Genomic DNA, 26756 nt, shown 5'->3' with positions numbered 1-26756 from the left:
GAAAGTAAAATATTTATAAACGTAATTTAAAATTAATAAAGTGCATCGTTCCCTTAAAGTCAACCTGAGTCTTAAGACTGCATCAATTTAGGAAAACTCAACAGTAAACCTAGCTTATCAGATACAATGGCTGGTTTATGGGTGATACTTTAGTTGCCTGATCTAGCATAAGCTAACACCCATGCCTCCTTCCCATGCTACATTTCTTCTTATTCATTCCCTATTCCCTCAGGTGGCTCTCCCAGCTAAAGCCCAAATGGCATCAACCTGTTGTTGAGCACTTCCATGAAAAGGCTAGCCTGCTGGCTAATTTATCAAGGGATTAAAGCCCCGAAACCACTTCAATCTGTTACTTTGTTTCCATGTAAAAGCCTTACCCAGGACAACAGTTCCTCATGTTAAAATGGAAAGTCTCTTTAAAAAGAACAACAACAACAACAACAAAAATCAACATAGGAACTGTTTAATAAACTGCATAGCAAAAAAATATTTTATACTCTGAAATGCTGTTATGAAATTATATTTTGTTAGTCCTCCAGTCCTACATTATTAATCATTTTTTGTTCAAAACATTTACCATGTTGATAACAGGTAATGATGGTACTGAAGTTGGTGGGCAATGGAACATACAGTGATTATTTCTTTATGTACAAAATATAGTTTCATGTCAATACACTTTAAGCGAAAAACATGAATATCTTTCTTTTGTTCTGTTTATGTTTGATCGTTTAAAAGATAAAAATAACCATGGCGTTATTTTTCTCTAATGATTTCCTTATTCATGAAAAGCATTATAATAATTAACACAAAATCTGTGCTAATTTTGGGCATTGAAAAAAATCACTATCTGATCTGAGAACAAATTGGACATACTGAAAAACACAGTGAACCTGTATTTATGTTTAGTTGAAGAATAAACAACTACAATGCCAGAGCATACTCAGCATATCCTTGCTGCTGCCAGTAAAGCTGTGTTACAAATAACGCTAGGCCTGTCTGATTAAAACAGCATTGTATATTTATGAAGAGACTTCTACTGTAATCCCAACTCTCTATTTAAATATCTTCCAAGCAAGTTGTAAACAAATGTCAAAAAATGTACTAGACAAGCCATTATTTCTCAATATTTCATTAATGTTTATTTATTTAAAATCCTAACAAGGGAGAAAAGCATGACATCAAAACAATCCACAGCTAAATTATGAAGAATTTTATAGTTTGTAGTAAAGACCTAGAGTAGGGCATTCAGAGAAGACAAGTATTACCACTTGCATCTTCACTTTTTTCCTATCACAACTACTGTCCCTTGTACTTAGTGGTGCCAACAGCACAGATTTGCTGGAATGAAAAACAATGCCAGCAATAGATGTTTCAGTGCCAAGGGCTTAAGAGAAAAATGAGCGTGCTCTAAGTTAGGATCTGTGTGAGATTCAGATTCAAAGTACTCCACATAAGGACAGGACACTCAAGGTCCCATTTCAATCACCATTTTATTATAGCAACAAATATGAAATTCTGATTGCCAATAAAAATACAGAATTTGATGTACTTCTGTGCAAAATTCATGGCCTTGAAAGATATTCTGCAAGCTGTCACCCCCAAGGACCATAATGGATTTGTCTTTAAAGAAAAATGTTTACAGTAAGAATTACCAAATATATTTTATGTATGTTTTCACACTTTAAATTGAGAATCATGAACTATATTTTCAAGTTGACATTTATTGACAGAGTTCACATTAAGTAGAATTTTGAGAAGCTCCTTAATCAAGTCTTATAGTAATAAAATACATTTTAAGTATTTTCTTTCCACAAAACTAACGTGAAATTTCGTTCTTATAGTTTATATCACAGACTGTTAAACAAAAATTTTATAAGGTTCAAGTTAAATAGCCATTAAAAATGTCTCCTGATAAACTGAACACAAAGCAGAAACATTTACCATATTAATATTATTTATAAAACTTAACTTTCATTTCATTCTTTAGCCAAAGGAAACAAATTTTTTATGGATTTTCATTATTTAAAAGGAGCCGAGAAAGACATTAGCTAGAAAAACAAGGTGACTTTTCATGCTAATGTCTCTAGTATGGTTTATTTCATAAGAACAGATCTCAGCAGGCATAAACTGCTAAATGTTACTTCTGGTTAAAATAAAGCTTGAGGTAAGAGAAGACACATTGATCACATCCTTTTTGAACTTAAAGAATTTGTGCATTTAAAAAATGTTTTAATTTAGATTAAAAAAAATAAGAATAAGCTTTCTAATGGCAAATGGGTTCTACCAAATCCCATAATTCACTCAAACCAGGCCATTTCTGTGTCTCTAAAAAAGGAAGCACAACACTAGATGTAAAGCTTCAACAAACTTATTACACACTCCTCCAGTCCATTAAAGGAAGTAATTCAATCAGTTTATAGTTTCTCAGGAAAATCTCATTCAGAGATATTTTATTGCCAGCTATCTAAATAGCAAATACCTATTATCCTCTCAAAATGAGTTTCTGCTTGCCAAGGGCAAACCCATTGCTGTTATTGTAGAGTTCTGTCAGAGAGACAAGAAGTTAAAAAGGTTATAAAGATACCATTAATGTCATGGGACTGTCTTGTCAGGCCTCAAAAATGCTTAGTAATTGAGGGCTTTATTCAAAGTGTATTAGCACCCACATAAACCGTACAGTTAATACGATGCTTTAAGCTTTATTTTGTTACAGCCCAGAAAAATCACCTACAAACAGCTGAATACTGTAAATGTATCTGCTGGAGAGCACCACTCATTTTATCAACTGGTTCTAGCTTGATTCTTTGAAGAAAATGTCAGTGAAATGCATACAGCTAAAGGCAAATCTAGATGCAATGAATGAGAATATCAGAGAAAGGCACAAGTGGCAATGGCCTGGCAGTGTGCAACTGAAAGAAGCCTTGGGGAACGAGAAAGGCAAACGTTCTTTGTTTGAGTCATAGTGCCTAATTAAAGAAGAAATTGCCACAACTTTACTTATATTGTTAATTAATATACAACACAACGAATAATTGTCTTCAAATAATCCACGGATCCACCTTACCCTACTACCCCTCAGCTTGATTTCTTCACTTTTTCCTAACTCAAATTGAGTCCAATTTGTTCTGCCCATATAACTCCTAACCTAGAAGGTGCCACAGCCTTCAAAGAAAACTCAATCTCCTTCCCCTAGAAGTCATCAGTTGTCCTCAAGTGGGGGTGAAGGCTCATGAACCTCTTCCCCGTCCATGTTGCTCTTATCCATGCAACCACAGCTGCTGTGAGTTCATAAGTAGACTGATCTTGTCATGTCTAGAAGACAGCTGTACCCATGTCCTCCCCAACCTCTTGCTCTTGTTATCCTTTTGTCTCCTTTTCAAGACCATCCTTAAACCTTGGTTGGGGTGAGAAAAGAGTTATCTCACTTATTCTCTGCTCCTTGAACAGTTGTGATAAAGCATGGTGTTACTTGAAATAAAGTCAAAGTCATTTTTCTCTGCACACTGGCCAAAGACATAGCTGCATAGGTTTCAGCTAACCTTGACATGCCTTTTATTTATAATTACTAACCACAGAGATCTTACATATCATGATTTGCCAATTGAAGAAAAAAGTGATTAAGAAATCCCGCTTCTGGAACCCACACATTTAATTTCCTACATAATTACAGGTGATGGTGACTATGCAGTTGTCAATTCTTCTTAGAAAGTAAAAGGACATTCAGAACTTGGTATTTCTTATTAAATTACTTAGTTCTCATGCAATTATTTTCAAAATTAATTAATTTTTTCTTAGTATGTATTTACTGCATAAAATAGGTCTTCTTATGATATTTTCATGCATGTGTATAGTGTACTAAAATCTGGTCTTCAACCAGACATTCTCCTTTTCTATTTAAATCCAGGATTACTCAAAAGAGCAAATGTGAAAAGCTGTTCTCTATGCCAGTCTAGGAAAACAGATCAGAGCACCAGTAAGACCAAAGGCAGCAACAGGCAGAACGGCAGGTATTTTTCCTCTGAACAGTGAGAGAAGCTTCACCAGTCAAATAAGGCTACAGTATTTTTAATCTTCTAATCTTATGAGACAAGTGTTATCATGTGCCCACTTCATAGAAAGGAGAACTGAGCATCTTTCTATATTAAATTATTTTTCTAAATAAGGGCTAGGACTAAAACCATGTGACCATCTACATACATTTAAAGGTAGATTACAAGATTAGATGATTAATCCAGGTGTGACGCTCTACATTTGTAATCTCTGCATTCAAGAAGAGATGGGAGTATTCAGCTATACTGGGCTATGTATTAGGATCCAGCTTCAAAAATGCAGAGGGGATACAATGACAGCATCTATGAAAAAAATTAACAACTGTCTGAACACCAACTCTTTCCTAAATTTAGGAAAATTTGTACATAATTCAAATATAGACTGTAAATATATGTATATATGTATAGAAATGAGTGTATAGGCACAAATTAATAAGTATATATAGCATTTTAGTTTCAAAACTTGGCTGCTGCTACCACCACCACCACCACCACCACCACCACCACCACCACCACCACCACCACCACCATTATCCTAAAAGTTAACAGTTTTCAACCAACAATGCTGAATGTAGACCGGAATCTGTCTTGGCAGAGACGTTTAATGATTTCCTGAACACTTACCATGCATGGTGATATGGATCCTATACTTAACAACTTAGACATGACATCACCCTTAGGCTGTAGTAAGTCATGGAAAGAGGAACTGCTGCTGTACATTACAATGGGCAGAGGAGGCTTCTATGAGGAGCTGAAAACCTTCATCACCATTAATCTATAGTTGGATTAACTATGCATTCTAACCCATTATAGTTGGAATACCTCTTTAGAAATCAACAGGATTAAGAAATAGGGGTTTTTGGAGTAACTAACACATAAGGATTTTGCCCTCATAGACTGGTTTAGTTCTGATAAAGGGAACTAGATACTACTCCATGTTTTGTACTCTTATGACTTCTATCATGTTAAGATGCAGTGGTCCAAGTTGTTATCTTTAAAAAAAAAGAAAAGTTGTTGGGGCTGGAGAGATGGCTCAGTGGTTAAGAGCACTGACTGTTCTTCCAGAGGTCCTGAGTTCAATTCCCATCAACCACACAGTGGCTCAGAACCATGTGTAATAAGATCCAATGCCCTCTTCTGGTGTGTTTGAAGATAGTGACAGTGTACTCACATACATATTAGTCCTCGATGTAAGATCTGGAAGAGACACACTATATTTAAACCACTGTCCATTTAATCTCTAGGCTCAACTCTCATTGGTCTTGTCCTTTTTACAGCAGTTTTAATCCTGAGCTTACCCATGCTCTAAAATTCATTATCAATTTCTACATATTACCAGCAATTTAACTTTCTCATTTCTTTGGCACCAATTCTGAATCACAAGTGAGTGATGTCTAATGTAGGATCCTTTATGTGACCCAAACATGCAAAATATTAATGTATTAAAATGTGAAATTATTTCAAATACCTAATAAAAGCACACTTTATTATTGAGTTAATTTATGCAAAGAAATTGGCTTTCCATTAGTATGAATGCATAAACTCATAATTCTGGATAAAAGAAAAAAACTAATACTTCAAATCAAAACAATACAAAATAGTCTCCCAAAGTGCTTTAAAATCAGCATTTCTATTAATTGCTTTATTTAACAGCTGACATTCTTTATGTTAGAACTTGATAAAATATTAAAAATTAAACTATTACTATAGTTAGAGAAATTGGTATTATTCATGTGAACAGAGAGGTTATATAATGTTAAGCATAAATTGACTTAGTGAGAGTACTCCTAGATCATACTTTTCCTAAATTTAATATTTTACATGTATAGTGTCTATATTAAGACACCATGGTTACTTTTTCTTTTTTTATGCTGGCTTAATGTAGCCACAGAACTATGTTTCGGAGGAGAACTGTGAATCACAGCCTCCTGGCTCTGTGTCCTGAGTGCTAGAATTACTGACATGTATACTATATCCACTGCACGTGGTGCTTGGGACTGATTAGGGCTTTGTGTGTGCTGCGCAAGCCCTTTATGACCTGAGCTACACCCCCAGCCTCACAACGGTTAACTCTAATAGGGGATGCAGAAGAGAACCTGACTGAATCAAAATTACCCTCCTAGACTGCAGTGTAAGTCTTTCACGTGCTCCTTTGTAAGGAGCACAAGCAACTGGTCTCATTACTTGACAAATATGAAATCAGAGTCTAAAGCAACAACATACAGAGTACACCATAACTTGTTTTAGGTCTTGAGAACGATTAGACATTACTTAAATGTCTTTTTGATATTTTCATTCTGAACTTAAAAAGAAAATCTACCACAGTATTATTTGCTTTTATAATTGGCAGGTATTAACTTATTATTAGGGTCTAGTGTATCTCTATCAGTAAAAGTGGGGAAGTGGTAGCCTTTTCAGAATTAAGGATTAAAAAGACTTATTTTTAAATGTGCTTCACGTTACAAATGGCCTCTTTCTGAAATTCATAACCTCTTCTTCAGCTACACACACACACACACACGCACACACAGGAACACACACATACACACACTTATATACACCCCTACCTGCTGAGTCTATGTAGTATCACAATCATGTACATGTTTCCAGAGCTGACCACTTGATAGTACATAACTTACCAGTTAGTAGTATATATTTTTGTATACTGACTCAAAGTTAGGGTATTTTTGGTTTCCTCATTCTTATATCCTAAACCTACAAATTCTTATTGTTAGATGTATTATAGCAGTAGTAAGAATGAGCAAAACAAATTTCCTATAGAGGTGGATGGTAAGTAAATTCCTATTGCTGAAAACAACATCCAAATTGGGCATGGAACTCAGGGGATCTGAACTACAACTGGCCTGAGCAACTTCTTGAGGAATGGCTGTCACAGTACCAGAAGGTGCAATGCAAGCAGCGGAAGGAAGGAAACCACCGATAGTGCTATCCACCTGTGATGCCCCTGAACCAAAACAATGACCAGTATAACCAGATAACCCTAAGGGGACGGTAGTGGTGCTCATATCCTGGTAGTAACCAACAGCTGTCTAACTGGACTTAATGCCTGCCTGCTCAGTAGAAGGGAAGCCAGGCCTGGTACTGAAAAATCTAGCCAATAATCTCTCATGGACCAAAGAGAAGAACCTACTACTGCCAGTTTATTAAACCAGCATAATTTCTAACTGCATTCTATATAGTTATCTTTAGACCCATAGAGAGTGTAGCCTTCATTCTTCATTTAAAAGGCTTCTTTTGCCAGGTGGTGGTGGCGCACACCTTTAATCCCAGTATTTGGGAGGCAGAGGCAGGCAGATTTCTGAGTTCAAGGCCAGCCTGGTCTACAAAGTGAGTTCCAGGACAGCCAGGGCTATACGGAGAAACCCTGTCTGGAAAACCCCAAAACTAAAAACCAACCCCCTCACCCCCCCAAAAAAAAGCTTCTTTGGCTACAGACTAAATCATTGCAAAAAACAACTGGTCAAAATGTAGAGAAAAGTGATTTTAGGATCTTCCCAGTGGATACATCTGTGACACAACTGATATACCTAAGGCTCAGGGAACATCACAGAAGAGGAGATGAGATCTGATGAGAAGTTGTGTCTTCTAGAAATGGCAGGCAAGTACCCAAGATACCTCAACAATATGGCTACCTAAACAAGGCCTGAATAAGAAAAACACCAATAGGCATGCTAAATATAAATAGAAGGAGGAAGTCTCATAACACCTACCAAGTGTAGTAACTGAAGGCACTGAGTGTAGTCCTTCCTGGGCATGAGCCCCCTAAAAATTAACCATGTGTTCAGTTCTAAAATCATATACATACAAGCAACAGTAAGTAAACCCAGCAGGCTCTATTTGTGTGTGTGGTCATGAATTTGAGAGGCAGCACTGTGAGGCTATGAATGGGGTGGGAGAGAAGAAAGGGGGGAGATAAATGATGTAGTTTTATTTTAATTTAGAAAATTAAGAGGGCCTGGAGAGATTAAGTGGTTAAGAGCACTAGCTACTCTTCCAGGGGTTCTGAGTTCAATTCCCAGCAACTACATGGCAACTCATTACCATCTGTAATGGGATCTGATGCCCTCTTTTGGCACACAGATGTACATGCAGATAAAAAACTTAGGTAGACTTAAAATAACTCTTTTTTAAAAATTAAGAATATTTCTATTGAGCCCATTTAGGCACCATTTTCTTTCAGAGATTATCCTAAGAATGTCCAAGGCTAGAAGAGAGATGGGCTTACTTAGGGAAAGTAGTAAGACACATCACAGAGATGCCTCGGAAAGCTCATCATAAAATACAATGATAGAGACATTAGAAACGTTTCTTCAGTTCTGGATCCTAGAAGCCTACAGTCAATGTATCAGTGTGGTTGGTTTGCATTAGGGTGTTCTTCATGGCTGGTAGTATGGAGTGTGTTGGTGTGTGTGTGTGTGTGTAGGGGGTGGCAAACGTACGTAATCACACCAGGAAGACCTCACCACCATGACCTTAGAGAAAACTAATTATCTCCCAAAGTCTCCATCTCTAAATTCCATTTTTGTTTTCAGATTTTAGAACATCAGCAGATGCATTTGATGGGAAACCATACAGTTTACAGTGGCACAGGAGGCTGTGAAACATGGTAATCGACCTTCCCTGGCCCTGTGTACTTAGCTTTCCCCAATATTGCATGTTTAAAACTCCCATTCTTTTTCTTCCTCCAGAGTTGAGTTCATTGCCTTAGGAGCTGGCATTACTTGCTCCTTGCTCTATACTGGTTACAGACACTCAGTCAGTACTCAGAATGATAGCTCATTCCCTCCTCCCCTTCAGCATTTCAAAGCTGCTTTGATGACTTTGCCATAGTCACTCTCTGCCTTCCCTTTAGCAGGGATGTAATCTTGGAATACTTAGATGTTCTGAATTGTTTCTTAATAGCTGAGCAACTACCTTGAAACTGTAATTGATTCAAAACTGAACAGAAACAAATTTCTGTGCATGGATCTAAAAGCCATATCCAGATATTTCAGAAAACATATTTAGGAATCTGATAAACACATAAGCTTTGGAGTCACTCTGCCTAAACCTTAGGGAGGTATATGTCTCGTATTTCTTTAAATATTTTTAGACCATGTCATACACAGAGGAAATGTAATGCCTGCAGAATCTCTTGTTGAGAGTTTCTTCTAAAAAAAAAAAAAATATGACTTAGTTTGTATCTTGAAGTGAAGTAAGAACCCCAGAATCTTCAACAAAAGAAAGGTTCTAAATTAATATAACCCAGGGGCAACCTCAGTTCTTGGTCATGCTATAAATAACCCTCTGTCTGTCCTTTTGTTTATGTGATGCAATGAGATTTTCAGACCATCGTGTGGCCCATGAGGATCCCCTTCAGCTGCAGAATGCAAATAGAGTCTTAGTACTGTTTCACACAGGAGTTAAGAACAAATGAACATCTTCTAACTCACTCTATTGTTTGGTATATTGAAACTTTGATCTCATTAAAATAAAGCAGTTATGTAAGGAGAAGCTTGTGAGAGAGATTCTAATTTGGGCGGGTCTTAAGATCTTTAAGGTATTGAAAGAAATTACTCATGGCTGTCTTTTCGCATTGCTCTACTGTGTCTATCATGAGTATACTCTGCTGTAAACTAAATGAAAGAGTAAGGACGGCGTGGCAGCCAATTATCTGGTGCTAGTTTCCTTCTTTTTAAATATAAAATCAGGAAGAACAAGAAATAACATTGGTGTATCACCACATGTGCACAGAGAGTCTCCAAGAGTCCTGGTGCATACAGCTCTTTCTTTTCCTCATTCCCCACTTTCTGAGGCATGCACACTGATTTATTTCACAAGAAAACAATAATTCTTGTACATACTTCTAACTTGTAAATGTTGATGAAATCCTATGTTTTTTACTTTTAAATCCTTACCAGGACCTCCTTCTATTATACTTATAGAAGATTAAACACTTGTCCATATGTGAGTTTAACTTCTTTCTCCCAGTATACTCTTCACATTGCACTGCCTGAGCAGGTCTCTAACTACAGAGCCCTTTAGGAATCTGATAAACACATAAGCTTTGGAGTCACTCTGCCTAAACCTTTGGGAGGTATATGTCTCATATTTCTTTAAATATTTTTAGACCATGTCATACACAGAGGAAATGTGTTAGAACAACTTGTTAGAGTTGTTCAGCTAAACTGTTCCATTAAAAACCCACTTCAAATGGGAACAAATGTGTGAGAGAAGAAAGTAGAGGAGGAGAAATGAGGATGGGACATAAGAATGCATACATATGAAAGTGCCACAGCACAGTGCATTGCTTTGTATCTTAACTTGAAAACAAAACAAAATAAAACAAACAAAAATAAAACCAGGCTGTGAAAGGAGAAATGCAGTTCTAATGCTGCGAGCAAATACATAAAGAGGGTTTTGTTTTATTGGTGAACATAACCATATTAAATAAACACTATAAAAATTTCAAAAGAAATATTTAAAATTACCAAATTAAAGTTTAAATGGGCCAAGAAGCAGGAGTGGGTGGGTAGGGGAGCAGGGTGTGGGGAGGGTATAGGGGACTTTCCGGATAGCATTTGAAATGTAAATGAAGAAAATATCTAATAAAAAATTAAAAAAAATAGAAATTCAAATATTGTTGTTTTCTTAAGGTTACTGATATTAAATTCTAGGTTAAAAGTCTTTTAAGTTTATTATCCTGAAAGGAAAGGATGACGTCCACAAAAGTCAAAAGATGTATGGCCATATTTAAAGCCACCTTTTCTAAGTTATATACTAAATCCCTTTTAAAATATATACTTGAAATATATACTTAAAATATATACTTGAAAAAATTACCCACTCAACACCATAAAATCATCCCTAAATCTAATGGCACATAAATGCATTTCATCAGAAATGAAATTCTTCAATGACTGTTAAAATGAGAATCAAAAAATTATTATAATCTAGTTGTCTGGCTTGCAGCGAGCATTAATCAGAAGTCATAATAAATCCACATGCTTCCTCAGACAACACATTAGTCAAACCATTTTCTATGATGACGACATTGACTAATGGGCTCTGAGTTAGAAGGGTCAATCATAAACTCATCAAATGCTTCATTTAATTTCTTAATTTGGACAAACACAATTTGTTTATGGGAAAGATATCAGGTGTTCGTGAGTGAATAATGGCTCTGAAACCAAACTCCATTAATCAGCTCCTGATTACAAATGACTTAGAGATTGTTTATTCTAATTTCATTCATTTGGATCAACAAAGAAAACATGAGCAAATGAAACCATTTGGAAAAAATGGCACACTTATTTCCCCATATTTAATAAGGCAATGATAAATATTCTTTCAGTAACTATATCAAGAGAACTTTATTACTTAGATTGATACTACCATTTTTTAGAAGCCATTGTTAATGCATAGGATTTGTAAAGATATCAGGTGAGAAAATATAAAATACAAAATATTATTACAAAAGGTTTAAAGGTGGAAATTCTTTGTTCATTATACTTATTTAAGCTTTTTTTTTTTTTTGAGCTCTTGTTTCTTCAGGCAGAGGCAGACAATCCTTTCTTCCTCTGCACTTTTAAAAAGAAACACTTTGTACTTAGTATAGCATCTGATAAAGTCAAGCTTAAAAACTAGATTAGCATCAAGGTACTGTGCACCTTATACTCACCTGCACAACTGTCTCATACTGTAAGCCCCCAAAGAGGCAAGAACAATATCCAAAGAACTGCAACTAGCCTACTGTCTGGAATGGACCTTAGCACAATTATTTTTCTTCAAATAAATTCTATTGGAAAGATGCCATCCTGTAACATTCTAAGAAAATAATGAAAATTATAGCAAATTTGGAGTGCTATATATTATTATTTGAAAACTTATGTAAGAAAAAAGCAAATTTCATAGAAATTGCTCAGAGACCTGCTCTCCCTCCACTTTTCTATTAACACTAAGCAGCAATAGGGAAACTGCTGAGCTATCTACCAGTAACTACTGCTGTGTCCCAGCAATCATCAGTGGTTATGCTGAATAAGCCAGGTGCATTTTCCCAATCTGCTGTGTGTATTCTTCCATGCAGAACTCCATAGACAAAACATCCAACAGAATACCTTGACCTTGAGCTATTGTTTTCATTTGGCAATTAGAAGACACTGAAGGGAGGTCACTGTGAGGTACAGGTTAAATGGATCTACTTTATAGGACTTGCTGGCCTCCGTTACTGTTCTCAGAAGGTTCAACTGTTAGAGCAGATGTCTTAGATACCTCTTACAATGACCTAAAATTTCTTTCTTCCTTTGCTGTCCCAGCCTAAAAAAGGTAAAGGCTCCAACTGTTTCAAAGGCCAGGCAGGAATCTTAATTGAAATTAAGATGGATCTTAAACTATCTAAGTATTTTGGATAGCCAGGTAATAGAAATACATTTAATAATCCTTAGATCAAAGAACAAGTCTTAGCTTTTAAGTTTTAATATTTAAAGATACATTTTATACTATTATAGTTACCAATGACAGTGACAATGGGCGAAACAATTTTAAAAATGGGATTTGTCATTTGAAACACTTGAGAATTTGTGCTGTACAAAAGTAGGTAAAATTATTAACCTTGACAGGACTTTCAAAGAATATTCTTGCCTTCCTATATGACTATTATCTAACAGAATTATAAATTGTACACAGTAGAAATATGCCAAGGAGTGGTATAGCTGGATCATCAGGTAGTATTATATCCAATTTTCTGAGGAACCGCCAGACTGATTTCCAGAGTGGTTGTTCCAGCTTGCAACCCCACCAGTAATGGAGGAGTGTTCCTCTTTCTCCACATCCTCGCTAGCATCCGCTGTCACCTGAATTTTTGATCTTAGCTACATTCTGACTGCTGTGAGGTGGAATCTCAAGGTTGTTTTGATTTGCATTTCCCTGATGATTAAGGATGTTGAACATTTTTTCAGGTGTTTCTCAGACATTCGGTATTCCTCATTTTTTTTTTTTTTGTTGTTGTTGTTGTTAACTTGAGGTCTTTATATATTGTGGATATTAGACCTCTAACAAATGTAGGGTTAGTGAAGATTTTTTTTTCCCCAATCTGTAGGTTGCTGATTTGCCCTATTAACAGTTTTCTTTGCCTTAGAGAAGTTTATCAGTTTCATGAGGTCCCATTTATTAATTGTTGAGCCATTAGTGTTCTGTTCAGGAAATTTTCCCTGTGCCAATGAGTTCAAGGCTCTTCCCCACTTTCTCTTCTATTAGATTCTGGTTTTATGTGGAGGTCCTTGATCCTCTTGGGCTTGAGCTTGATGCAAGGGGATTAATATGGATTTATTTTCATTTTTCTACTACAGACTACGCAAGGACACGTGCTCCACTATGTTCATAGCAGCCTTATTTGTAATAGCCAGAAGCTAGAAACACCCAGATGTTCCTCAAATGAAGAATGGATACAGAAAATGTAGTTCATTTATACAACGAAGTACTATTCAGCTATTAAAAATGAGGAAATCATGAAATTGCAGGCAAATGGATGGAACTAGATAGTGAGGTAACACAGACCCAAAAGGACATGCATGGTATGTACTCACTGATAAGTGGATATTATTCAAAAATACAGAATATCTAGGATATAACCCACAGACCATAAGAAGTTTAACAAGCAAGAAGGCCCAAGTGATGATGCTTCAATCTCACTTAGAAGGGGGAACAAAATCATCATGGAAGGCAGAGGGAGGGATCGACCTGGGTAGGAGGGGAGAGTAGGAGGGGAAAAGAACAGGATCAGTTTTTTTGGGGGGAGAAGGGGGGGGCGGGAAACAGGAAAGGAGTCCAGAGGGCCAGGAGAAGGAATGGAAATATGTGGCCTCTGGTGGTGGGATGTGGTGGGGATCCTTAGAAAGTCCCAGAGACCTGGGAGGTGAGAGATTCTCAGGACTCAATTGGGGGTGATCTTAGCCAAAGTGCCCAACATTGGGAAGAGGGAACATGAGAGTCCAACTCCAGCAGATTGACAGGGCCTCAAGTGGAGGGACAGGGTTACCAACCCACAGTCAAAATTTCTCACCCAGAATTGTTCCTGTCTAAAGGAACTGCAGGGGCAAAAATGGAGAAGAGACTGAAGGAATAGCAGTCCAGTGACTGGCCTAACTTGGGATCCATCTCATGGGAGATGGGGGTGGGGGTGTGGGGGTGGGGGGACAAGGCCTGACACTATTACTGATGCTATGATGTGCTTATGGACAGGAGCCTAGCGTGGCTGTACTCTGAGAGGTACTACCAACAGCTGACTGAGACAGTTGCAGACACTTATACCCAACCATTGGACTGAAGATGGGGACCTCTATGGTTGAATTAGGGGAGAGATTTCAGAAGCTGAAGGGGAGGGTGATCCCATAGGAATATCAGCAGTCTCAACTAACCTGGATCCATGGGAGTTCCCAGAGACTGAGCCACCAATCAGGCAGAATACAGGGGCTGGTCTAACCCTTCCCCCCAAATCCCACCCCCTTGCACACACATAGTTTAGGACTGCCTGGTCTGGCCTCAGTGGGAGAAGATGTGCCTAATCCTGGAGAGACTTGATGCCCCAGAGAAGGGGATGCCTGGTGGGTGCAGTGTGGGGCGGAGTACCCTCTCACAGTCAAGGGGGAGGAAGAGTGGAGTGAGCAACTCTGAAAGAGGGGCCAGGACGGGGAAAGTGGCCGGAATGTAAATAAATAAAATAATTTTAAAAATAGGAAGATATAAAGCCCAGCACTGTGTGGCATAAGCCTTTAATCTCAGCACTTGGGAGGCAGTGCTAGAAAGATCTCTGAGTTAAGTCCAGCCTGACCTACAAAGTTAGTCCAAGGACAGCCAGGACCACATAAAGAAACCTGTCTTGAAAAACCAAAGAGATGAGTTGGGGCAGGAGAGAGATTTATTTTTAACAAGAAATATTTGATTTTATTCTTACATGCAAACATTCTTTGATTCAGTCAACAATATTCTGATAAGTTCCACTCACATTTCAAGGTCTCTTTGCATTTTCACAATATCTTCCTAAGGACAATAATAACAATACACAAATAGGATTTTAAAAACAATTCTAGGCTGGGCAGTGGTGGCACACACCTTTAATCCCAGCACTTGGGAGGCAGAGGCAGGCGGATTTCTGAGTTCAAGGACAGCCTGATCTACACAGGGAAACTCTGTCTCAAAAAATCAAAAATAAATAAATTAATTAATTAACAATAAATAAATAAATAAATAAAAACAATTCTACAATGTTGAGGGCCTTATCAAAAACTCAGAATTACCATCTTCTTATATAAAACCAATGATTATTTCAAGCTTTAATTAACACATTTAGTGGTAGGAATTAACCCTATGGAATAATTTAGAACCAACAGCAAATGGAGCCAGATATGGTGGTACACATTTGAAATCTCAGCGCTCAGAAGGTTAAGGAAGAGCACTGCCAACCTAGCCAGCTTGGCTTAGAAGGCTTACATGAAAAGTATTACTGTCACACGAAGAATTAACCAGACTTTGTCTAGCTTAACATACTCTTTTACAAAGGTGTCAGAATTTAAGACATATAGCATTTAATTAAAAAGTATTAAAAGTAAACGTATCTTTAAATTCAAAACTGAAATTACTTTTTATAAACAAAAGTGCTATATAATTGGCATACTAACAAAAACTTTTCTGAAAGTAGGCATATGTAAAGTTTGATGATCAGATAACATTTGTTTCAAGTTGACTTCAAGCAGGCATGGCTGACTCTTTGTCACTGTGGCAACTCTGAAATCTACATAGCTCTAGAATCACATAATCAAGCTTTGCATGAATGCACACCCCCACACACCAGAACAGACCAAAACCAAAAACCTATGAAAAAAAATCCTACATTTTATATAAGTTTATGACTTTTGTCAGGCCACATTTATAGCTGTCCCGGTGTGAGGTGGACATTCCAGCTCACTGAATTAAATATATTAAGGGACTGTAAAAGAGGAAAGAAAAGCTGTTTTGTGTGCCTTTGCATGTATAAACTTCTCAAAGTCTAGTGACGTCTGTGTTTCCTATGTATACATGTCTATTTTCACGTTAGGAAGTTGGGAAACTGTAGGTCTGGATTACCCAAGCGGAGCTTCCCTTCCTGCTCTAGAGAGGAAGAATGAGGAAAACGCACAGAGGCACTTCCGAGACTTGCATGTCCCTCCACTTCCTACCATCACTTTTTACGTCTGTTTCTATGAGAACCTATATAGCTATAAATTCTAAGTTAAAAAGTATTTCTATAGGAAGTTAAAAAAACCTTTCAGTGATTTAGAATATACTATGGGTTGCCCTATATACAGAGAAGTTGTAACTATGAGTTCTCTCTGATATCACAACCAAAGAAAGTACCCAATCCATTGGCATACTGTGGCAAATAACCATTTTCCCCGTATTCCCTGAATAGTAAGCATCCATTGCTGAAGCTTTCCATAATGAAGACGGCATAGGAACACTTATATGAATGCAGGAATATAAACAGATGTGTTCTATTGTAAGCTGCATCTCTTTAACACGCCTGTGTTAAAGAGAACTCTAAACGGCAAACACTAATAGTGAAGAAATTACTATATGCATTCATATGTTTCATATAAAAAGTGAAATCCATAACTACTTGTTAAATTTTTAAAAGATTTACTCATTTTTATTTTTTGTATGAGTGTTTCCACTGCATGTATGTATACTGACTATGGGCATGCCTTGTGCCTGTCTGGGCCAGAAGAGTATATCAGATGTGGCACTGGAGTTAGAAAACGTCATGAGCTAACACATAGGTTTTGGGAACCAAACTGTGGGCCCTTTGTAAAGCAAGTGGTCCTAGCCACTGAGCCAATTCTTTTGCTTCCAAACTACTCTAAATTCTAGATCAGGATTTAACTTCAGTGGTCTGTCAGTAGCATTTACATATGCTACCAGTAATTTATTCATTTAATGAGTATCAGTAAACCAAGAATTCTATTGTTTAAGTTATTGAGAACCAGGGCTGGAGAGATGGCTCAGCGGTTAAGAGCACTGGCTGCTCTTCCAGAGGTCCTGAGTTCAATTCCTAGCAACCACATGGTGGCTCACAACCATCTGTAATGGGATCTATTGCCCTCTTCCGGTGTGTCTGAGGACAGCTAAAGTGTACTCATATAAATAAAATAAATAAATCTTAGAAAAAAAGAAGTGAACATAGATTAGAAACTGAAATATCTCAGAGAGAACCAGGCACAGAAATGTCTGTAACAGTATAATTGCTATTAAGTACAAGATGTGATAAATATAATGTGTAATGTTGACTTAATCATTGTGATATTGCTTAATTATATGCAATATATTATATATTAATATACAGGGTCATTATCATATAATCATGTAGTATAAAATTTTAGAAATATGCATATTGTTATATAATATATAGAGGTAAAACAAAATTTTACAGAGTAGGATGAGGCAATATATCAAAGTAAGTACATTATATTCAAGAGGTGTTACTCCTGAAAGTAAAAGACTTTAACAAGTAATATGAAATACATAAGTATGGAAAAATCCATATAATTTCAAAAGATACAGCAATTCTCATTTAAAAGAAAAGGCATTTAAGAAAATACAACATTTATTCGTGATAAAATACTAGAGCAAATTGGAAACAGGAAAACATTTGAAACAAACAAAAATAAAAATCACTGAAACATAGTAGTTCACATCACAATGGTGAAAGATTGAATGTCTCTATGTGGAAAGTACAATTAAATATCCAAGGTATTAATGTCTGAATTTACAAAATGTTTGGATGCAAATTCATGTTAACTACATGTATATAATACTTTACCTAGCACATACTGATTTAGCTGATTTTTTTTACATTTATTTTGTGTAATTACAGTAACACAGAGCAGATTAGTGGTGGCTAAGGTTGAGATTAGAGAAGAGAACATTGACTTCCAAAGGAGTAAAGGGCCTTTGTGGAGTACGTAGATTGGAGTCACACCATTGTACACATTTGTCAAGTTTCAGCAGGGAGGCTTATCACGTTCAGAACAAACCTTTCCTGTACTGCATAACCAGAGCACAATCAGAAGAGGAAGACAGGGCAGATAGAATGTTTTAAGCTCTATCAATTTTGCTACTCAGAGACCACAAACATTATCTGTTCCATATACATCAATATAAATACTCTTTTATTTTCTTTCCTTTCTTGCCCCACCCCCCCCCAGATTTATTTATTTAATGTATGTGAATACACTGTAGCTGTCTTCAGACACACCAGAAGAGGGCATCAGATACCATTACAGATGGTTGTGAGCCACCATGTGGTTGCTGGGAATTGAACTCAGGACCTCTAGAAGAACACTCAGTTCTCTTAACCACTGAGTCATCCCACCAGCCCCCAAATACTAACTCTTGCTTAATACTAAAGGAGAATAAAATTACATGTTTAGTTCACGAATTTTTTCATTTAATTCTAAAATATATCTAAACTATATTAATATTTCTATTTTTAATAGTGGTTAGACAAATAACACACACAGTTTTCCTAGTTAGGAGAGAACAAAGTTCTGAGCATGCAATGTTTATCATACATTCTACAAACACCAATAAAATTTAGTGCTCTTACTAACTAAATGTTATGTACTTTCTAATTATCTTAAATAACATTTTTAAAACTATAAAAATCAAACAAAATCCTACTTTGTTGGATTGCAGGACAGGAGAGGAGAGGGAGGGAAAATTATGTCAACAAAGTACTCAGAAAAATTCTAAAAAATATACAGAGAATTAATGCTAAGAGCATGAATAATGTATCAGCCGAGAGAGATGGAGGGCTCTTTGTTGCCTTCAACTTTTCCTAAATTTAGGGAAAGATGTTGTACTCAAACACCAAAAGGATGCTCTATTTAAACAGTTTGGTGGTGGTGGTGGTTAAAAAAAAAAAAAGACTAAACTGTAAAGAGTGATCCTATTTGTTCCACCAGAATAAAATCATACGATCCACGTATGTGGTCTTTACAGCCACATCTGTCACGAGCCAGTCTTATATCATGCAATGCAAACTCCTGAGGACTTGTTCACTAGATGAGACAGCAAAGTAGTCACCATTTGATTCTTCTTTCAAAAGAAAATTTCTTTCTTTCTTTTTAATTTTTTGTAGGGTGAGAGGTGACAGTTCTTATAAGCATGCACTTAGGATTTCTAAGCTCTTTAGAATCTAGTCTTACTATCATTTCATCGATAAAGAAAAAAAACTTAGTAAAATTACATTAAACAAAAGAGAAAAGTAGATTTTCATTCATTATTTTCTTAAAACGCAAACACTTTGTTTCAACACAGGCATAGGTACACATAGGAACCAATTATATAAATACTTAAAACATAGGAAAATGTATATTAGGTAATGACAATATAGAAAATTCTCAATAAAAGCAACTCATTATTTTCAAGACGTTATGGATCAGATTTTCATTAAGCACTTTATAAAATAATTTGATATTCCCCTCAAAGCTCTGCTATACCATAATAAAACTTTTACTTAATGTAAAATATTCAGAATAATAAATGTTTTATTTATTTATTTATTTTACTCATCTAAAATCCTCGTGATCACTTTGGTGAACTTTTTTTTACACAATGTTATTTTACATTTAAGAAAAAAAAAAAAGACCCATAGTTCTACTTAAAAGAAAAGACTGACTAGTGATACACAATTTTTAATGATTTAAAATTTAAAGATATTGAAAGGTAATCAATTCTAAGAAACTACTTATACAATTCTACATTAAATTATCCCACATAAATTATTTGGGATGATTCTAAACCCACTAAAAATGATCTGCACATTTGTGTACATTTGATGTATAAACAGCCATCAAAATCTTACACACTTGTCAGTCTTTCTTTCAGTAATGAAGTCAGGGAAAATAAATTCACAGACACCCAAGTGAATTGGCACTGTAAGTGACAGAAGCCCTTCTAAATCCTCTGTTTACACTGGGGATTAGTGAAGTAGATTTTGAGTTGCACACAGAACAGTCCATGGTCAAGGGAACCTGCTCCCTGTCAGCCCCAGGGCATAAGGACAAAGCCTGGTCCTGGTAGGAAGTGACCCATAAACATATTCCTACCCAGGATTTATACAAAGCCAGTCTGCCTCACAGAAACTCCATATGACCATTAACTGGCCTGCAAGGCCTGCCAGGAGGCCTAATTACAGGTCTACAGAGCCCAATAACAAAAGCTGAAGGGCTTTAGCCTAGGGATGATCTGCTTTCTACTGACTTGATAGAGTCCATATAGAGGACCCCAAAGAAAGAGCTTTAGCTTTAAAACTCTCCCCAGAGACCGAGCATTGTACTCGAATCTAGAAGGCCCACATGCAACATACTTCAGTTAGGCTTAAGCATACCACCCTCTCAAAATTAACATTCAACTACTGTCTGCTTAACATCTGCTCAAACATGGCAGGTTGCTCTGATATTGTTAGACTTTCACTGATAACTTTCTTCTTACTAAGTATGATTAGACAGAAATAATAGCTATTCCAATATAAATATGCAATAAATGCTAAAATAAATAACATACCTTTTAAAAAACAAGTTACTTAATGAGTTCCCTTAGAAAACAATAGGTTTATCTTTTTGGAGTAACAAAAGACAAACATCAGGTCCATTGTTGGAAACAAACATAACATTATCATTTTGATTTTGCATTAAAGCTATTTAACTTTATGTAGAATATTGAACCTGGCAAAAACAATACTTGATGAAAAAGTTTTGACAAATGCCTAAGTAAACTAAACTCTTTGATGTTCCACTTAATGTTTCTATGATTGGTAATATCCAGCAGTTCAAGTCTGAGGAAGACATGTAACTCAGCTTCTCTTCAGTACCGTCATAAAGTCACCCAGGCGATATCATAGAGAAGAGCTGGCGAATTTCCTAGCTAAGATTTCTATAATGCTCAGTTTTGTATAGGTTAGGGATGCTAAAGACTTCATTATAGTAATTTATTTTGGTTTCCTGACATCTCTGGAACTTCACATTGTTATTTTCACTTTATGAATGAACAACTAGCATTCAGCAGGCATTAGCAATGTCCCTATAGGTTTTTCTGCAGCCAAAAGCAGTACCTCAGTCTCCTAGCTACAGAACTAAACACCATGCTACAACGCTTTGCACACCAAATTGCTGCCATTTACTGGAACAGTGTGGGCCAGATTACAGTACTTAATAGGTAGTAACCTAAATTCCATAACAAGTAAAGGCTATGAAGTAGAATGACTTGCCCAAGCACAAGGTATGGTAATGGTTGAACCAGCTACAATCTAGACTACTGGGATGCCTTGAAAGAGACAACACACAGAAAGAAAAAATCTACAAACCATTGATATGAAGTCTGACTGAACTTCTTTGTCATTTGCTCTACATGAGAATAGGGGAGTGTTCTAATATCAAACCTTTGTCAAAACAAATCATCCGATTTCAGGGTCATCAGCTATGGAGCAAGTTTCTCTGATGGCTTTAAAATGGTAAAGCAGAGGGGATTTTTGTGGTCCCAAAAGTAATAACCTTATCAATTATCTTCATTTGTAATTCTTGGAATCATAAGTATTTAATGCTAGACTGAAATGACGTGCTGGAACCCCTAAAATCGCAAGTCTTTGTGAAGGGAAGGATCAGGATTGGTTTCAGAGCACCTAATGGGAACTGAGGAATGCAGATCTCAATTTAATATGCTGCAGAGGAAGGGAGCCATTTATGGTATATTGCTAAGCAAGACTAATCACATGGATTATAATGTGTATATATATGCAACTAACCTGTGTTTAACATTTAACCAACTTCCATATCTGGAGGGGTCAATGAAATGCATGCACCAGATTTAGAACAGGAAACTAATGACTGTATATTAACCTAGGCTTTTCAAAGTTATACGGTTAGATACTATGAATGTTCCACATAGTTAAGGAAAAATTGCTTTTTCACAAGTTGAACCTTAATTCTTCTGCATTATCAAACAAAAACACTTCAGAATCTAAGGCAAATCTGAAGCTAGAACTTATTGTAATGTAAGTCAAAGAAAATAAAATGTGCATTTGGTAACATTCTCTGTTACTCTTCTTCCTGATCACCAGTGCTCAAGCATTGAGACTCCAGGTAGTAAAAGCTCAAAAGTCAGAAATCATTACATTTGTTTCCTAATTCTGTTACTATTCAGATACGCAAGTTTCTATACTTGTGAAATGGAGCTGATTACCTCACTATTTACTGATAAGTCACGGAATAAAGGATTTATGAAAGTACGTTGAAAACTATAGATTCAATTCTAAGTGCCATAGACATTATTTAGATGATGAAGTAGTATTACAAATAGATTCTAAGGTAAGTTGCTTTACCAAACATGAAATAAAAGAAATTTCTACTTTTCTTCATGACATTGGAAGTATAATTTAAGATCCATGAACCAATAATTACAGTAGAAGTAAAGCTATTATCTGAGCTGAGCATGGTAGCTTACAATGGTAATACCAGTACCCACGGGGCTGAGGAAGGAAAGCCATGGTTATGTGAAAAGACCCAGAAGAGAGGGGGAAGAATCAGGTGTGGGAGGAGACAGGGGAGATGTACAGAGGGTCAGGAAATTGTACAGAGGTGTGTAGTAGCAGTGGCGGTGTGTAATAGCGGTGGCAGATAGGGAACTGGGGATAACCAACAGAAAGTCCCAGACGCCAGGAAAGCAAGCTGGCAAGAGGCTTCCAGGAACCAATGGGAATGACATTAGCTGAAATACCCAACCAAGGGGAGAGAGAACCTATAGAGACCATATCCAGAGGTTAAGCATGACTCCCAATTGAGGGATGGGACTACTCACCCTTCTCAAAATTTTAACCCGGAATTGCTCCTATGTAAAGGAAATACAGGGACAAAGAGTGGAGCAGAGATCAAAGGAAAGGCCACCCAGAGTCTGCCCCACCTAGAGCTCTATCCCATATGCAGCCACCAACCTCAGACACTATTGCAGATGACAAGAAGTGCTTGCTGACAGGAGTCTGATATAGCTGTGTCCTGAGGGGCTCTGCCATGGCTCCAGCTGCATATGTAGCAGAGGATTGCCTTGTCTGGCATCAATGGGAGAGGCCCTTGGTTCTGTGAAGGCTTGATGTATGAGCAGAGGTATGCTAGGGCAATGAGGTGTGAGTTTGTGGGTAGGTGGGTGAGCATGCTCATAGACATAGGGGGAGAGGGAGATGGATAGGGGGTTTTTGGAGGGGAAACCAGGAAGGGGGATAATATTCGAAATGTAAATAAACAAAATAACCAATAAAAACTGAGAAAGGAAATTAAAGAGACATGGAAGTCAATTATACTCCTCCTCATACTGGGGAAAAACAATTGTCATTTGAAGAATTCTTTAGGCTCATGAAAATACTTAGTATAAAATGAGTTGCTTTTTTTTTCCCCCTGGGCGGTGGTTGTGAAACAAACAGATAATACTGGGATGATGCTATCACATCAAATAGTAGAAGCAAGAGTGACAAAGTCAAGTGCTTAGGTAAAACTTATCTTCCTTCCTCCTTTTTTGATAATCAGACTACTTTGTAATTTTCTGTTATATATTAACTTAAAGTTTATATTTATAAAGTCATATATCATAGTCATCTCAAAAAATTTGGAATGTCACAAAATTCATCCTTTAGTTACAATCAGTATCTGAATATTTTTGAAACTTTTAATTTTACTCCTTAGGTAAGCATACAAAGTTAACAGGCAATAGGGAAATTCATGCATACATCATATCATTGTAACTTGACTACAATCATTCCCTGGCGCCATTCTTCCCCATGGCTCCCCAGTCTCCCCAGGGCTGGTTCCTGTCCCTAAGACAGTCTTTGCCATCATTTCTTCATTCTTTCCATCCCCCTCATAATCACCTTTCTAGTTTTATGATCTACACACATATATATGCAAACACACATATGTAATTTTATGTTCTGTTTATAACATGGTATTTTGCTGAATCTGCTTATTTCACTTAATATTCCTAGTTCTACCCATTTCCTTGTAAATATCATTGCATTTTTCCCCTAGCTGATTAGAATTCATCTGTCTGCCTGTCTGCCTGTCTGTCTGTCTATCTATCTTCTTTTTCTGTTCATCTGATAGACATCTAGGCTGGGACCATTTCTGACTATCAAGAATTATGCAGTATTTATTACATACAGAATTAAAGGTCTGTCTGTGGTACTCATTTGAAGTCTTTCTGGTATATAGCCTGGGTCATAAGTATGTCTATTCCTAGTTTCTTGAATAGCTTGTATTCTAATTTCCACAGCATGCAAATAAATTAAGGTTTACATTTTCAGATCATTAGTTTCTCCACAAATGACTTATCTATTAGAGTTTAATAGTTGTAATTTTATTATGGTGCTATGATAGAGACAAAAATGACCTACTAGGGAAAGGAAATAGGAGAAAACAAAACAAAACATAACATGAGCAAAAATTTCTAATACAAACAGGACATAGACAAGGAATGCAAGGAATAATTATAGTTTACAGTTATGAATTTTAAGAAATGATTCTTTTAGAGTCTGTTGGATTCTTGGGCACATACCCAAATGACTCTATATTGTACCACAGACACCTGTCCAAATATGTGCACTGCTGCTTTATTCATAATAGCCAAAAATTTCAAATAGCCTAGATGTGCATCAATGAGTGGATCATGAAAAAATGGAGTACATTTACCAAATGGAATATTACTTGGCTGTTAAAAGAAATAAAACAATAAACTTTAAAAGTATTTGGATGGAGCTAGAAAAAAAAAAGTCATGAGTAAGATATCCCAAACACAAACACATGGATGTCAACTTCTAAAGTTTTCCATAAGTATGCTATAATCCATGTAACCACATAGGCTGGGTAAAGAGTAAGGGATTAGGGAGAAGGGAAGGATCACAATGGAGGGGGAGAGACTGGAACAGGAGGATAAAATTGAGAGACAGAGGGAGGGGGGTATGGAGGAATAGGGAGAGTGACAAAATGAGGGTCATTTGAGGGATAATATAGAAACCTACTACAGTGGAAGTTGCTTGAAATATATCCATATATGAAATAAATATAAATGGAATCATCAAATAACAGGGGGAAGAAATCCCCAATTACCCATCTGTTGCCATCAAGTAAATCTTCCAGTGCCAGAAATGGGTTACATATAATTGAATTGTTGGTTAAATGAGCCCACATGGAAACCCCCAATCAACTCAGGTGACGGCCAAGACTAATGGTTGCTCTATACAAACTGATGGGAGGCCCTGATGTTAAGGAGACCATCTACACATCTCAGTGAACACAGAGAACTGGTGCTGGTGTCTAACTAGAGTCTTCATCCCTACTAAGTGTTCATGGAGCTGCTATCAAAGAAGCTACAAACTCTGATCTACAATGGTGACCTGACTGTAAGATACACTGGTACAATAGTGGTTCAAAGCCTATTGGAGTAACCAACGAATATCTGGTTGGATTGAAGGCCAACTCTATGAGATAGAACTTATAGCTGGCACTGCTGGGGTGGCTAAAAACCTGACTGGGTAGGCCATAAGAGAGAAAACAAATGCTATTGTTCTGCTAAATATAGCAATAAAATCACTCCTAATGACATCCTATAGAGCACAGAGTCTTGCTTGGGCATCATCAGAGAAACTTCCTTCTATAGGAGATAGTAAGTAATACAGAAACCAAAAACTGGACAATGTGAAAAAAATATATATATGATCATGCAAAAAGACATCCTTAGTCATCAGGGAAATGCAAATCAAAACAACCCTAAGATTTCACCTCACACCAGTCAGCATAGATAAGATAAAAAACTCAGGTGACAACAGATGCTGGTGAGGATGTGGAGAAAGAGGAACACTCCTTCATTGTTGGTGGGATTGCAAGCTTGTACAACCACTCTGGAAATCAGTCTGGCGGTTCCTCAGAAAATTGGACATAGTACTACCGGAGGATCCAGCAATACCTCTCCTGGGCATATATCCAGAAGATGTCCCAACCGGTAAAAAGGACACATGCTCCACTATGTTCATAGCAGCCCTATTTATAATAGCCAGAAGCTGGAAAGAACCCAGATGTCCCTCAACAGAGGAATGGATACAGAAATTATGGTACATTTACACAATGGAGTACTACTCAGCTATTAAAAAGAATAAATTTATGAAATTCTTATGTAAATGGATGGGTCTCGAGGCTATCATCCTGAGTGAGGTAACCCAATCACAAAAGAACTCACATGATATACACTCACTGATAAGTGGATATTAGCCCAGAAACTTAGAATACCCAAGATACAATAAATGTCTTTGTGAAGCTATGCCATTGGGAAATTAAACATGGTATATTAAGACTAGATGGCAACAGAACTTATAGTCCAATCAACTAGTTTATTGTAATTTGAGGAATTTTAAATATTATGGGCCTAATTTTCACCAAAACAGTGAAAACCTGAAAAAAAAGTATCGTACGCAAAATTTAAATAAAAGCAGTCCACAGTCTTAAATAAGAATAACAAAATTATAAAACATCCAGAGGAAAGTGTCAGAAAAATCATGATCTAGAGTTGAAGAATTCTTTCCATTTCACTGTAACTACAATCCATAAAAGATAAGATCAACATGGATTTCTTAACAAT

The 26756-nt window shown here is 36.7% G+C and overlaps 1 protein-coding gene across 1 annotated transcript in view; it reads right to left on the bottom strand.

Moving 5' to 3' along the window:
- Rsrc1 (arginine and serine rich coiled-coil 1) overlaps nucleotides 1-26756 on the bottom strand; it is a 350502-nt gene that overhangs the window by 114569 nt on the left and 209177 nt on the right. The gene's annotated exons all lie outside the window — the stretch shown is intronic.

The sequence above is a fragment of the Mus caroli genome, chromosome 3 (genome assembly GCF_900094665.2).
Source record: "Mus caroli chromosome 3, CAROLI_EIJ_v1.1, whole genome shotgun sequence".
NCBI lineage: Eukaryota > Metazoa > Chordata > Mammalia > Rodentia > Muridae > Mus > Mus caroli.
Note: the sequence above shows the minus strand (reverse complement) of the source record. Positions and strands in the feature narration are given on the sequence as shown.